The sequence below is a fragment of the Ursus maritimus genome, unplaced genomic scaffold (assembly GCF_017311325.1).
Source record: "Ursus maritimus isolate PB19 unplaced genomic scaffold, ASM1731132v1 scaffold_22, whole genome shotgun sequence".
NCBI classification, from domain to species: Eukaryota; Metazoa; Chordata; class Mammalia; order Carnivora; family Ursidae; genus Ursus; species Ursus maritimus.
In genome coordinates, this window is record NW_024424675.1 from 41,625,817 (window position 1) to 41,640,196 (window position 14,380).

Consider the following 14,380-nt stretch of genomic DNA (forward strand, 5'->3'; position numbering starts at 1 on the left):
CCTTCCTCTGGCCCATTTTCCCCGACCTTGTTCTCTGACCGAGAAGCAGCAGACAATAGAATGCAGGAAGTTGTGTAACTCTGAAGATAGTCGAAGAGCGGGGAGGAGGAAGCAAGAGAGAGAGAAATGACTTAATTCTTTCCCCCAAAGTTTTGTAGCAGCCTAGAGGTCTCTGGTTTATGGATACACATTAAAGAATCTTTTCATGAGAGCTGTTTTATGTGAGAAAGCCGTTTAAGCAAGAAGGCACTTGGCTGCTCCATCTAAATGAAAATTTTCAATTAGTCTGAAGAAGTTAATTACACCATCCTTTAATAACTGCCCTGTGATTCTGCAAATCCTCTATTAATTGATTCAACCGTCTGCCCCCAAACCAAGAATCAGCAAACAGGTAGAAAAAGACCAAGAAAGCAGCGGTAGTGGCGGAAGAAAAGGCAAAGACAGACGTGCTATGTTCTCTGCTGGGAAGGTGAGGTGCAGAACACAAGTCTGGGAGAGTTACGGGAAACTGCAACGGGTGAGAGATTTGGGAAGTTCGTTCTACAGATCAAAGGAGCTCCCGCAAGCCGTGTGCAACATACACGATGCTGGCAGGATGCATCCCGCTGCTGCACAGCTCCGAGGGGAAGCAGTTCCACGGGCCTTGAGCCAGACCATTAAAAAAGCACGACTGGAGCCATATTCCGTGGCCCGTGGCAGTTTGGGAAACTGCTATGAACAGCAGCTTTCTGTGAGCTAGAGAAAATCCTTAACGCAGAAGTCAGAAACCAGGGAATCCAGTGTCACCTTTGCAAAAAGTGACTGCTTCGATCCTGCTGAGGCACACAGCACAGGGTCTGGTAATACACGCATCAAAGCGGCCTGAGTTCGGATCCTGGCTCTGCTACCGGCTGGCTGCATGGCCCTCGGTAAAGCCTCTTGGGCTCTCCATTTCCCTAACTGTTAAGTAGAGGAAATACACACGTCTATATCATAGGAGTCTTATGATGGTTAAATGAGAGAGTGCATATAAACTGCTCAGCTCCTGGAAAGTGGTAAGAATTCCTTAAATTCTTACTGTTGTGTTAGCCAGCCATTACCCTAACAATGCTACACGACAAATCACTCCCCAGACTCAGGGGCATCCAACAATAAGCATTTATTTCTTGCACACATATCTGCAGGTTCGCTGGAATTCAGCCGGGCTTGGTTTCAGCACGCAGGTGGGGCCCAGGCCTGCTCCACGTGCCTCTCATCCTCCTTGGGTGAGACCAGAGGCATGTTCTGCTCATGGAGAAGAAATGCAGCAGCTTAAGAGGGCAACCCTGACTCCAGAAACACAGTTCAAGACTCTGTTCATACCTGCTAACTCTCCATTTGCAAAAGCAAGTCACATAGCCAAAACCAAAGTCAAGGGCAGAGAAATGCACTCCCCCGTGGAGGTGGGAGAGAAGGAATTATATTTGGCAAATAACTGTCTGATTTAGCACAACCATCTTAGTTATATGGGATAAGGACACAAATCACTGCCAAGCAAGCTCTGAGGAGTATCAAATGAGTGTTTATTAGAGACCGAATTCTATTCCCCAAAATCGGTATTTCGAAGCCCTGATCCCCAATGTGACTGTATCTGGAGACAGGCCGTTGAAGAGAAGGTTGGGGTTACATGAAGTCATACGGATAGGGCCCTAATCCTGTAGAGCTGCTGTCCCTCTAAGAAGAAGAAGAGACATCAGGGCTGCAAGCACACCGTGAGAAGGCAGAGGTCTACAAGCCGGGGAGAGAGGCCTCAGGAGACACCAAGCCTGCTCACACCTTGATCTTGGACTTCCAGCTGCCAGAACTGTGGAAAATAAAGTTCAAGTGTATTACCCAAAGAAAACAAAACACTAATCCAAAAAGATATATGCAGCATATTTACAACAGCCAAAATACAGAAGCAACCTAAGTGCCCACTGATGGATGGATGGACGGATGGATGGATGGATGGATGGATGGATGGATGGATGGATGAAGAGGGTGTGTGTGTGTGTGTGTGTGTGTGTGTGTGTGTGTGTGTGTACACACAATGAACTATTACTCAGCAATAAAAGAGAATGAGATCTTGCCATTTGTGACAACATGGATGGACCCAGAGAGTATTCTGCTTAGTGAAATAAGTCAAACAGAGAAAGGCAAATACCTTATGATTTCACTTCTGTATGAACAAACAAAAAACAAAACAGGCCCATAAATACAGAGAACAAACTGGCAGTTGCCAGAGTGGGGGGAACGGGGGAAAGAGGGCAAAGGGGAGTGGGAAGTACAGGCTCCCAGCGACGGAATGAATAAGTCACGGGGACGAGAGGTACAGCACAGGAATATAGTCAGTGGTGTCGTAATGGCTTCGTATGGTGACAGGCAGTACCGACACTTACGGCAAGCGCAGCATAACATACAGAGTTGTCAAATCATTGTGTTGTGCACTCAAAGCTAACGCAACGTTGTGTGTCAACTATACGTCACTTAAATAAATAAGTAGATTTTCAATCATTTAATGCACACAGCCTCTGGTATTTTGTTGCAAGAGCTTCATCAGACTGATACGGCGATAGAGAAAATAAGTCCTAAAGGAGGGAGAGATTTCTTGGAGAAGACATTGCCTGGTGAGAAGTCAGGCAGGTGGTGGTGCAGTGGGCACCGGTGGAAATCGTGTCGGGAGGACGGCATCCCAGACGCAAGAGATGGCCTTAGCATGTTCCGAAGAGGGACAGGAAGACAAGAGCTAGCACCACCAAACACCTGGTTGCAGGCCCTGCATCAGGCTCTTCACATACCTGCTCTTCTTTCATCCTCAAAACAACCCTAAGCATCCTACATTCGAAGGAGGAAGAAACAGGTTTGGTAAGATAAAGATTAACACCCAACAGAACTGAAATATGTCAGCGATTTCTACTCATCGGTGGCTGTTAGCTGAGGTCTAGAAAACAAACCCTATGGCCTAATGATGAGAAAACAAAGTGTTCCCAAGACATGTCAGACAGTGAGAGAAGAAAGCAAATCCCTGCCCCCCAGGCACGGAGAACTCAGGATAGGAAAGGGAAAGAAAGGGGAGAAAGGCAGGCTCTCTTTCCTCTGTCCATGCAACGTAACAATGGCAGCTAGGAGTTTTCTGGAACACAGCACTGTGGTCAGCACTGTGAACTCTGCTCTCGGCAGCCCTCATGTAACCCAGCAGGGAGAGAAGGAAGCTGTTCATTGCAATGTGACTGTGCAGGTGATAAGAGACTCAGACAAACTGGGCAATTCATGGGTATCGCTCTATGTGGCCACTTGTGGTCCAATGGTGTGTGCACCAAACTGGTCCTAAGACTTGGGATTTCTCAGCCTTAAGGGCTGCCTCCTCCAAGAAGCCTTCCTAAACCAGCTCAGCCCTTAGAACCAAGCCTTCCTGATGGTCTCAACACTGAAATGGTAAACCTACACCTCTTTACATTTTTTATGTATGTCCTATACCCCCGGTGACACCACAAGCTCCCCAGGAAGGGGATCTGCTTCGCATCACACAGCCAGGGCCCTTACTGAAACCACATCTCCCTACCCTAATAAATGCTCATCAACACATCTTGCTGGCAACTTCCCACCCATTTCTGCTCCCCAATTCTCTCCACTGTAGAGCCCACAAGCCCAGCTGAAGCAGGCTCTGGACAAACCAGTTCCTTCTAGGCTCACAGACACTTCCAGAATAATGAATTGTGATGTGGTGTGGCTGAAATGGGATTGTGGTTTCAGATGGCACTCCGATTATGTTAAAAGCTCGCCATAATGTGATGAGTGGGATCCCAAAATCCAACCACATCAAATGTGGGCTGGAGTTGTTACAAAGTGAACATAGCGACCCAGGAGGGCCTCTCACCAGCCTGCCGGCTGCCTCAGGGCGCCACCTGGTGGCAGGAGCCTGCTCTGGTTGAACTCACTCCAGGGATGATTCTAGGCTTTGAAGCCCACTTGTTCTGCCAGGAATTAGGAATCTCGCTGTTAGCTGGCATGCGCTTCACCAGCGTGGTCCAGGAAAACAGAGCTAGGAAAAAACCGGTGACGCCGGGCCTCTCCCTCTGCCACCCTGCTTCCTGGCATGGAGTAGCTAGAGATGGAGTCACACTGCCTTTTCCAGACTTGCCGACCCCAACCACACGTTCCTCCTCCTCTAAAAAAAATTAAACTCTTAAGCTCTACCCCACTTGACAATCAAAAGTCAATCAGCAATTGGGTTATATCAGCATTCATATTTCAGGAGACATTTTTGCAAGGTCCTGTTGCACTACATTATTTGAAATTTTGTAATAGTCATGGGTTTTTTTCATAATCAGGATAAAACAGCAATTATCATTTTGAAAATTAAAAAGGATCGAAAGCACACTGTGCTTTTCTATTTTTACACTAATGTGTACATGGGGGGGTGGTTCTTTAAAATATGTGTCTCCCTGGGGCGCCTGGGTGGCTCAGATGGTTAAGCACCTGCCTTCGGCTCAGGTCGTGATCTCCAGATGCTGGGATAGAGCCCTACATGGGGCTCCCGGCTCAGTAGGGAGTCTGCTTCTCCCTCTGCCTCTTCCCCCTGCTCCTGCTCTCTCTCTCAAATGAATAAATAAAATCTTTTTAAAAATAATAAAATATACGTCTTCCATCAGAGTAAAATTCACTTACAGATTATCCTGAATGGCAGTGCATGAGCTAAAAATGTTCTAAGCTAATAAACGTTCTAATAAATGTCCATTCTCTGCTTCCAACTCTATTTTCTTTAACAAATATTGTGTTCCTTTGATTTCCCAGGTGAAGAGAATTTAACCTCCAACATTTCCAAATTAAATAACAGACCTCAATAAACAGACCTCACAATTTACTCCCACCAGAATGACTAAGATGAGAAAGATGGAAAATACCCAGTGTTCGTGAGGATTTGAAGCAGCAGGATCTCCCAAACATGACAGTGTGGCAGGAGATACAAACTACTTTAGAAAGCGGTCTTTGGCAGTACCTGTCATAGCCGAGCAAATGCCGCCTTCGATCCCAGGAATTCCACATTCTTTCCCAAAAGACGTGCCTACAATGTTCACTATTCTTGATACTATTGTATTGCAATACACAATATCGTATTCTGATGTACATTATTACTCATGAATCAGTACTGTTCAGAATAGCCAAAACCTAAAAACTTCCCAAATGCTCATCAGTGATAGAATAAATCATTGCATACTCACACGCTAGAATGTTATACTGTGGTGGGAAGTCAGAACAACTATACTCAAAGATATAGCTTAATCTCACAAATATAAAATTGAGAGAAAGAAGCCAGACTCTATAGACTGCATGGTGTTCAGCTTCATTAATAAAATGTACGAAGACAGGCTAAACTAATTTTGAAGAGAGAAGTCAGGATGGTAGTTACTCCTGGTGGGACCAGGGGAGGGGTGACCAGAAAGAGGCATGCAGGGAGTTGGGGGGGAGGGGAGCTGGTCATGTTCCATTTCCTGATATTGGTGCTCTTTACGTGGTTATGTTCAGCAGGTGAAAATCTAAGCTGTACACATATGATTTGGACACTTTTATATGTATCGTGTAGTCAAAAACGTTTTTTAAAACAGCTCTCAATTCCTATGAAGGATTAGGTCTTGATCAATATAATTCACTTAGTGACCTTTTTCCAATTAATATCAAAAGAGCAAAAAGCAAAGCCTCTGCAGGTTGAAAATGACCGGCTTACAGATGAAAAAACTCAGATGGCATGCCATGCCCACAATCTTAGCAAAAACCAAATGTATATTTTATCATCAGGTTTCTTATCAAGAGGAAATAGTTCATCTTCCAAAAGGCAAGAGTCTTAATCTCTGTGCAGATCTATCTGAAGGTCTTTAAACATGGTTGGTTTTCATTCCTCTGTCTGCCCTCAGTTTAAATGAAAGACACAATTTCTGGAGACTTAAAAGGGCCAAGAGAGGCATACTGACATTTGACCTGATTTTGATCGAAGTTTAATCCAAAAATAATATTTACGCACAGGAGATTGAACTGCCTATAGAAGGCTCTTGAGCATCTAATGCCCAAGCAAGTAGAAAGAAGTCCAGGTGGCCACTGATACATCTTACCCACAGACTTCCTTCCCAGTCACCTAGGATTCTCTAGTTTCTAAACAGGCAAACAGTGACACCTAGTGGAAGCAATGGAGAACAGGCTATCTACAGTAACCGCTACTCATAAAAATTCTGTATGTGGGTTTGCTTTAAACGACCAAGGGGAAGTTTTTTAAAAAACAGATGAAAGTCACCCATTTAAATGAGTAAATAATATAAGGAAGCAAACAAAAGAATAAAAGTTTCAAATGGTAAACAAATCTATATCAAATATGTCCAATAATGCTAGTAATTGGAGAAAAGGAAATTAAAATAGCAAATACCATTTTCACCCACCTGATTGGAAAAATTACTAAAGTTTGATCTTCTCAAGAACTGACAAAAGTAAGGGGAGATCTGGTATTGCCGGTACCCTCCTTGTGCAGGAGGGACAGATACACTGGTTCTGTATTTTGGAGAGTAATTTGATGCTATTTTTCAAGATACTGAATGCATATGATACAATAATTCTGATTTCCAAAATTAATCCTCAACAACAATTTTCATTTTTTGTGCAAGAAAGTACAATCTAGGACATGCCGTTGTCCCAGAAAGCAAGGAAACATTCAATGAGTAATGAGTTCATGTCCAAAGGATATATGAGCTGACCAGAAGGGGTGCCCAATGGCCAACACTGAGAAGAGTAGAACATCAGAAATAGTAATGGCTGCAATTGATTGAAGCAGAGAAAATATATAAAGATCCACAAATCCATGCTGATACACAAGAAGGCGCCAACAAAGCAAAACTTAAACCTGTCTGCCATCACTGGAGATAACTATTACACCGTCTCCTTATTCTAACAATTGATAACTAATGGGAAAGAATTTAGCATTTATCCTACATTCCTAGCAGAAACAAAAGAAAAAATGAACTTGTGGGACTTCATCAAGATAAAAAGTTTCTGCACGGCAAAGGAAACCGTCATCAAAACAAAGAGGCAACCCACAGAATGGGAGAAGATATCTGCAAATGAAACTACAGATAAAAGGCTGGTATCCAAGATCTATAAAGAACTTCTCAAACTCAATACACAAGAAACAAATAATCAAAAAATAGGCAGAAGTTATGAACACTTTTCCAACGAAGACATACAAATGGCTAACAGACACATGAAAAAAGTGTTCAAAATCATTAGCCATCAGGGTAATTCAAATCAAAACCACATTGAGATACCACCTTACGCCAGTTAGAAGGGACTATAATTTAGGGCCACCCTAGAATTCCAGTAAATGAAAGAAATCTCTTCTTTACAGAAAAACGTCAGCTGGGGCGCCTGGGTGGCACAGCGGTTAAGCGTCTGCCTTCGGCTCAGGGCGTGATCCCAGAGTTCTGGGATCGAGCCCCACGTCAGGCTCTTCCGCTATGAGCCTGCTTCTTCCTCTCCCACTCCCCCTGCTTGTGTTCCCTCTCTCGCTGGCTGTCTCTCTCTCTGTCGAATAAATAAAATCTTTAAAAAAAAAAAAAAAAAGAAAAAGAAAAACGTCAGCTAATCGATGTAGAAGACATGGTAGGATTTGCAGATCAACATCCTACGACCCCAAATGAAACAGCTGATTGAGACAAGGCCCAGCGCAGAGGGCAGATGACAGGGAACTGGAATTTGCATGATGCCAATATACCCTTCCACAGATGAGTCTCTATTTGCAAGGGGAAATATGTGACTTTACAATGCAGAGACGTGACCACGCCAATCTTAAGCCAGTCATCAATATTAGCCTCTCCAATGGCGGGGCAGCCAGATGCTCTGTGTTTTCCCTTGTAACTTCAAGGTGGTATACACTGGCTACGCCTACCATATTTTTTTGCCAAAAAGTTTATCCTGAATCCATTCAAGGCCTTAGGTGTAACTTTCGGTTTACAGAAAATTTAGGTGACAGAGAACAAGTTAAGCACCATCATAAAGAAGCAATCCCCAAACCTAAAAGTAAGACATTCTATAGGACATTGGTCTTAGATCTTCTAGACGATACCATTGAAAAAAACCAGTGGGTGGGGAATGTTACTACCCTAGATTAAAAGGGACTCTAAGGGGGCGCCTGGGTGGCTCAGTCGTTAAAGCGTCTGCCTTTGGCTCAGGTCATGATCCCAGCGTTCTGGGATCGAGCCCCACATCGGGCTCCCTGCTCAGCAGGAAGCCTGCTTCTCCCTCTTCCACTCCCCCTGCTTGTGTTCCTCTCTCGCTGCCTCTCTGTCAAATAAATAAATAAAATCTTTAAAAAAAATAGAAAATAAAAAAAAGGGACTCTAAGGACAAATATAACAGACAAATGTAATGTACAATGAGGAGTCCCTGCCTGGGTTTTGATTTTGAAAACATTTGGGAGACTGTTGGGAAAAAATAACGTGAACAGGATATTGGAGGATACTCGAGAGCTACTGTTAAGGTTATTAGGTATGATGCAGAATGTCGGCCGTGCACCTGGACATCTTCAGTTTTTAGGGATGCACACTGAGACATTTAGGGGTAAAATGCTATGATGCTAATCCACTTTAATATGGGCAAATAAGAGATTAAACCAGTATGTCAAAATATTAGCAACTATTAAACACAGGAGATGTGAATATAGATATTCATTGTACTATCCTCTCTACTTTTCTGGCTTGAAATTAACTCAAATGAAAACTAATAGTAGAAAAAAGAAGATGACTTGTATAAGAGTATTCAATGTAACACTGCTGATGGGGGCAAACATCTGGAATCAATCTAAATGTCTTTCAGCACCAAAAGGATAAATAACTGACCTTCATAAAGAGACCCCACACTATACTCCCAGCAGAATAGCTAAGATGAAAAAGACAGAATATTTGGCACCACAAAGTACTAGTAAGCAGTAAAATGGCAAGTATTTCTTTACTCTTATATCTACTTATTTCTAAAGTTTGTTCCTATTTTATTTTACTCCCCATCGTATCCTTAGATTTCGGCACCTTATAGACGCACATATTTACTGTCCCTTCAGCAGATAAGGTATCCAGGATAGTAGTTCAAAACTTGTATTTGATGAACTGGTAACATTTCAAAATTTCACACACATACCCCCAAAAAATAACACAAGCACAGTTGGAAATGGCATAAATTTCATATTTTACTACATAAAAAATAGAACATTTACTAGCACCATCTTTTCACACAAGAAAGGACATTTTTATCACCAAAAGGCACAGATAGATGGCCATAATCCCAGATAAAGAGCTGTCCCTTACACGGAATAAATTTAGATTTATGAAGATTCTTTCACGTGAACCACCAGTTAAAACTCGGCATTGGAAGGAACAACAAAACGCTGGTGGTGGGGGCTCTCATCAAGTCGCTTGCTCTGGACATGGGGTGGTAGAATGCGGCGCATAGCTGGGCAGATTTCAGAATTCCAGCTCCTCTTATGTGTTCGGGTAGGAAATAAACACCATTGCTCAAAATGGGGTTAACAGAATAACTTTATGTTTGACAATCAAAACTCCAAGTGAACTGGATTGCACTAGACAAGCTGCATCCAAAATCCTATCACCCAGGGGCGCCTGGGTGGCTCAGTTGTTAAGCATCTGCCTTCTGCTCAGGGCGTGATCCCAGATCCCTGGGATCGAGCCCCATATCAGGCTCCCCACTCAGTGGGAAGCCTGCTGCTTCTTCCTCTCCCACTCCCCCTGCTTGTGTTCCCTCTCTCTCTGGTTGTCTCTGTCAAATAAATAAATAAAATCTTAAAAAAAAAAAAAAATCCTATCACCCACAGCCTAGGAAACACCCGAGTCTCTTCAGAGCCCTGGGCTTCTCAGCAGGGCGGGGGGGAGGGGGGGGGTTTATGCTGTGTGGTGAACAGGACCCTGGGCTGTGGACCGATCAGACTGGATTTGAACTAGCTAGACCAGCCCCTGACTTGCAGCCCGTAATTCCAGTATCACAATCTACCATAGTCAAAGGAGAGTGTCTGGTCAAAGCCATGGGGATCAGATGGAGTAATGCAGATCAATGACTCAGCATGGTACCCAGTTCCTGGGGTGAGAAACAAAGAGTAACCCTTGTTACTACACTTTTATTCCTAAAACCAAATTTCCACAGCTTATGGTTCTTCCACAACTGGGCAGACAGAGACCTAAGCAAGGTGGAGAGAGGGCAGGGGAAAGCCAAGGCTGGCATCAGCAAGCTCCCAGGGAGTTCCTCCCCACCCGGGGAAAGTGGGACATGTGAGGCCAGGTGAGGCCATACAGCAGCTTGTGGGGACTGTGGGCTGGAGGTGGGGAGAGAACAGCACCGAGTCTGCCAATCCCAGCTTACAAAAACCAGGGACGGGTTTAGCCCTGACCTAGGCTCGCACTTCCTCTGTGTGCGAACCTGCTGCTGGGAGACCCACGCTGCCACCAGTCCCTGGAGTCCGGCAAAGACTGTCCATCAAGTGGCCCCGCCCACCAGTGAGTGACAAAACTAAGACCCACCAGTCTCTGCTTCTCCTGTTCTTGAGTCAAATGACCCAAGGACAGAAGACAGTTTCAGCCAATGGATCCTGACACAGCGGTGTCCTGAAGATTGGTACCCACTGCCTGGACGCCCAGGGCTGCCTGGGGCCCCATCCTGTCCAAAGAAAAGGTCCTACGGACTTTCCTTTTATTCTAGGAATACCCCAAAACCTCGAATACGTCCCTTGTTTGCAAAAATTACCCCAGATTGATTCCCATTTCTTGCTACCTAGAGTCCCAAATGGTGCATGTCTCTTTTCCCAGCTGGCTGCGTGCTGCAACCCATTTCCTGCTTCTACTCCCAGGACGGATGTCACATTCAATGATTTTTAATGAACACCTACTAGGTGCCAAGCCCTGTACCAGGCTGCAGGAGCAGCAGTGGACACAGCCGGGACCAACAAGAGCAGCTGCGCATTCGGACGGGAGACTCAGACCAGAACACCTGCTTCGCTCCTGGCACCCGCGAGGGAGGGCGTCCCATCCTCCAGACGTGCCCGCCATGGAGCTGTAAGTTAGGACACGGAGCGTGACTTCAGAAATGCTGTTGGGATACTTCTTCCCATCAAGGTGCCCCGTTTCTTCTTCTCAGGTGTTTCCATCAAGAGCCCCTTAAACTACGTTTTTATAGGTCTTTTCACTGCAGAGATTACAAACTCAAATGCCTACTGGGGCCAGCTATTTTTATTCATTTGGCACAAATTCTGTACATTAAACACATACAAGCATTGTCCCCTTCAATAAAAAATATGCTCTCTACCATTTGTTTTTCTTGAAAAACTGCACCCTCTTCTTCTATTTTTGGTTTTGAACATTTTACAGAGACACAGACACAAGAGTGATATCGCTTTCCTCTTCATTCTCTGAGAAAAATATAGAGCAAGTATAGTCCTAAACAGCAGCTGACATTGGCTCTCACCGTCAAGGACACCGTCAAGTGTGGTGGGATTATGACAAGATGGAGAACCACTAACACCAGCTAGACTCATTTATTGTGATGCACGAAATCAGGCTCCCCAAAGTCTCTTTCTGAGAGAAACTAGAAATCCAGATTTTTATGTTAGCGTATCTGATTTTTAACTGCTGGCTAATAATTCAAAGCTTCATTTTTTTAATGCCATGCAGACCCATACTCTGCAGTTTAAACAGACAAGCAAAAACAAACATGGGCCATCACATTCTGCCCTTGGAATGTGAGTTCTACAGCCTCTGCGGTTATAGTTCTCAAAGGAGTGGCACCTAGCCTTCCCTGTACTTTGATGCAAATTAAATACAGGTGTCCCTTCCTCAGGGTTATTTTACTGCCACTTGCCAGAAAAAAATTCTAACAAATATACAAATTAGAGATGTTCACGATGTCCACAGCACCTCCTGGAGTTGGGCAGTCCACAACCTGCACACCTGTACAGAGCAACCCTGGTTTCATCCTCTTTGAGTTTTTCAGGATAAGCCCTTCAAATGCTGCTCACCATTTAAAGTGCTTTTCTTATTCTCTAATTATGTTTCTAATTATATTAGGCATTATATTTATACCCAAAAGATGAACTGAAGAACTGATTATATTATCCAGTTAGGACAAGTCCAGTTACCCAGATTAAAGGAGGCTCGAGAGAGTTTTTGTTTCGAATCTCAGTCCCTCTCTTCACCTTGCAGTGCTGTAACTCCTTGAGGCACATCTGCCTGCGACAAGATAATCTATGCCAGGTCTTCTGAATCCTCTCAGTTTGGAACTAGATGGATGTTACTGTTTACAGCCAGAACCTCCATTGTACAAAATCACCTTCTCCTGGCAATCAATTATTGTCATTATCTGTCGCGAGGCAAGTTCTTTACAATGTTTTCTGAAACTATCTCAGATCAGTAATTAAGTCCCCAGCCACGGCTCCTGGCTTTCACACAGTAATGAGCAGCATGGCCATGAAGCCATTAGAATGTGAAAAATTAAAGTTATCTCCCGGCATCCTTCCGTGATACCGCAGATTCATTTCCTCTCTTCTACTGATAAAGGATCAACAACAACTTTTTCCTTTTTTTTTTTTTTTTTGGAAGAAGCCTTTAGAGGCCAACTTACTTAGTCTAGAAGACTACAGGCCACCCCTTGAGGCAAAAAGAGCATCACAGGCATTCGGGTGGTATTCTCCCTCTGGCAAAATCCCTTCTTAATTAAGAAGCTCGCCTGCATAATTTAAATACATTTGAGCCAGGGTCTGGCCAAGTGTGCAGCCGACTGTCCCCACTAATGGCCCAAATTCACAAGCGCTTGTGCCTTATTAGCAAAGAAAAAGCGGCCCCTCCCTGGATTCCTCACAAACAACCCCCAGAGAGTCAAAGAAGTTACCAGGCCAGAAATGGCGCCAAATTCTACCTCATCTTGATGCCAGGCACGTGAGAAGGCGAGGCTCCCCGAGGACAGGAGACTTCATAGACTGGAAGAAAATCTGAAGGTGAAGGCTTTATCGCTTTTGGCTGGACAGTAAATGGCTCTCTAAACAAATATACTTTCCCTTCATACAGAAAAGACCCCATTATGAATATTTCTACATTTAAGTGGAATCCCAAAGTTCAAAAGAACACCCAGTCACAGGTTTGGAGCTGATCCTGGTAAAACAAACGGATGCCTCCCCAACGAGCTCTCTGGAGGGGAGCCTCTCAATCTGGTCCCAACAGCACAAGAGAGCTGAGAATATGGCAACTGGCAGAGGATGGCCCACTGGGGAGCCCGGCCACCACACGGCCCTTTAGATGCCACATTCCTGTGCCGTGGGTCAAGAGGGTGCTAGGGAGCAAGCGCTGGACAAGGAGTCAGAGGACTTGGGCGCAAGCACCGGCTCGCTCCTGGGTCGTGTCAGAGCCTCCAGTCACACAGCAGTGTGCCCGGGAGCAGGGGCGACACCTGCATGGGGAAAGATGTAAGCCGTGGCGACAGCGCCTCCAGGGCTCAGATGCCGCCTCAGACACGCCTATGACCACAGACGGGTAACTTCAGCCTCCCAGGCCTCGGTCACCAATTCTGCAGCCTCACAGCATCGTAAAGACTCAAGGAGATCAGGCACAAGAGCAGGCCACCAGGAGATGTCGTCGATCACGGGTATGGTGGAGCTAAAGGCAGACTCGCTGGAAACTCGCTGGACCTGCTGGAGGCAGAGACTGGTGTTCTCGCTCCCCTCCAGCCTGGGAAAGAGGCTTGAAGGGACCTACGCAGACAGCTCACCCCAAATCTTCTGGGGTGCATGAGACACTGAGCTGAAGCTGTGGGCATGTGACAGCAAGAAGAGAAGGCAGCGGAAGGAGCCTCATCCCTACTGCCTGGCGTGATGAGGCTGTATCCTTCCCCAGAGCCAGGAGGTCTCCACAGAGAACCTGGAACCATCTGGAAGGATTTCTGTCAATAGCGTGGATGGAAGGCAAGGAAGCAGAGCAAGAGGAGGCTGCAAGACATACCTCCCTCTGCCCCGGAACCAGAACTGAGGGAAGGGGCTTGCCAGCTGCATCACCCGTGTCAGGGGACAGTGCAGGGACCCAGAGCTCCCCGAGGAACCCTCCGATGAACCTCTGAAGAAGTGATGCTATAGGCAAATCCCAGAGCACAAGAATTTATTAGTCTCCGTTTCCTACTGCCGCTGAAACAAATGACCACAAGCTCAGAAGCTGAAAACAACAAAATTCACTCTCTTCCAAGGGTCTGCAGGTCAGAAGTCCAAAATGGGTCTCCATGGGCTCGGGTCCAGGTGCGGCCAGCCTGTGCTCCTTTCCTGAGGCTCCTGTGGGAGATCCCCTTGCTGGCCTTGCCCAGCTTCCAG

At 45.3% G+C, this 14,380-nt stretch overlaps 1 long non-coding RNA gene across 1 annotated transcript in view; it reads right to left on the reverse strand.

Moving 5' to 3' along the window:
- Nucleotides 1-1,520: 1,520 nt before the first annotated feature.
- The window catches only part of LOC121104625, a 50,149-nt gene continuing 37,289 nt past the window's right edge, over nt 1,521-14,380 (reverse strand). Inside the window, exon 3 of the long non-coding RNA XR_005836983.1 lies at nt 1,521-1,822. This is a non-coding gene — a long non-coding RNA (uncharacterized LOC121104625). The remainder of the gene's footprint in view (nt 1,823-14,380) is intronic.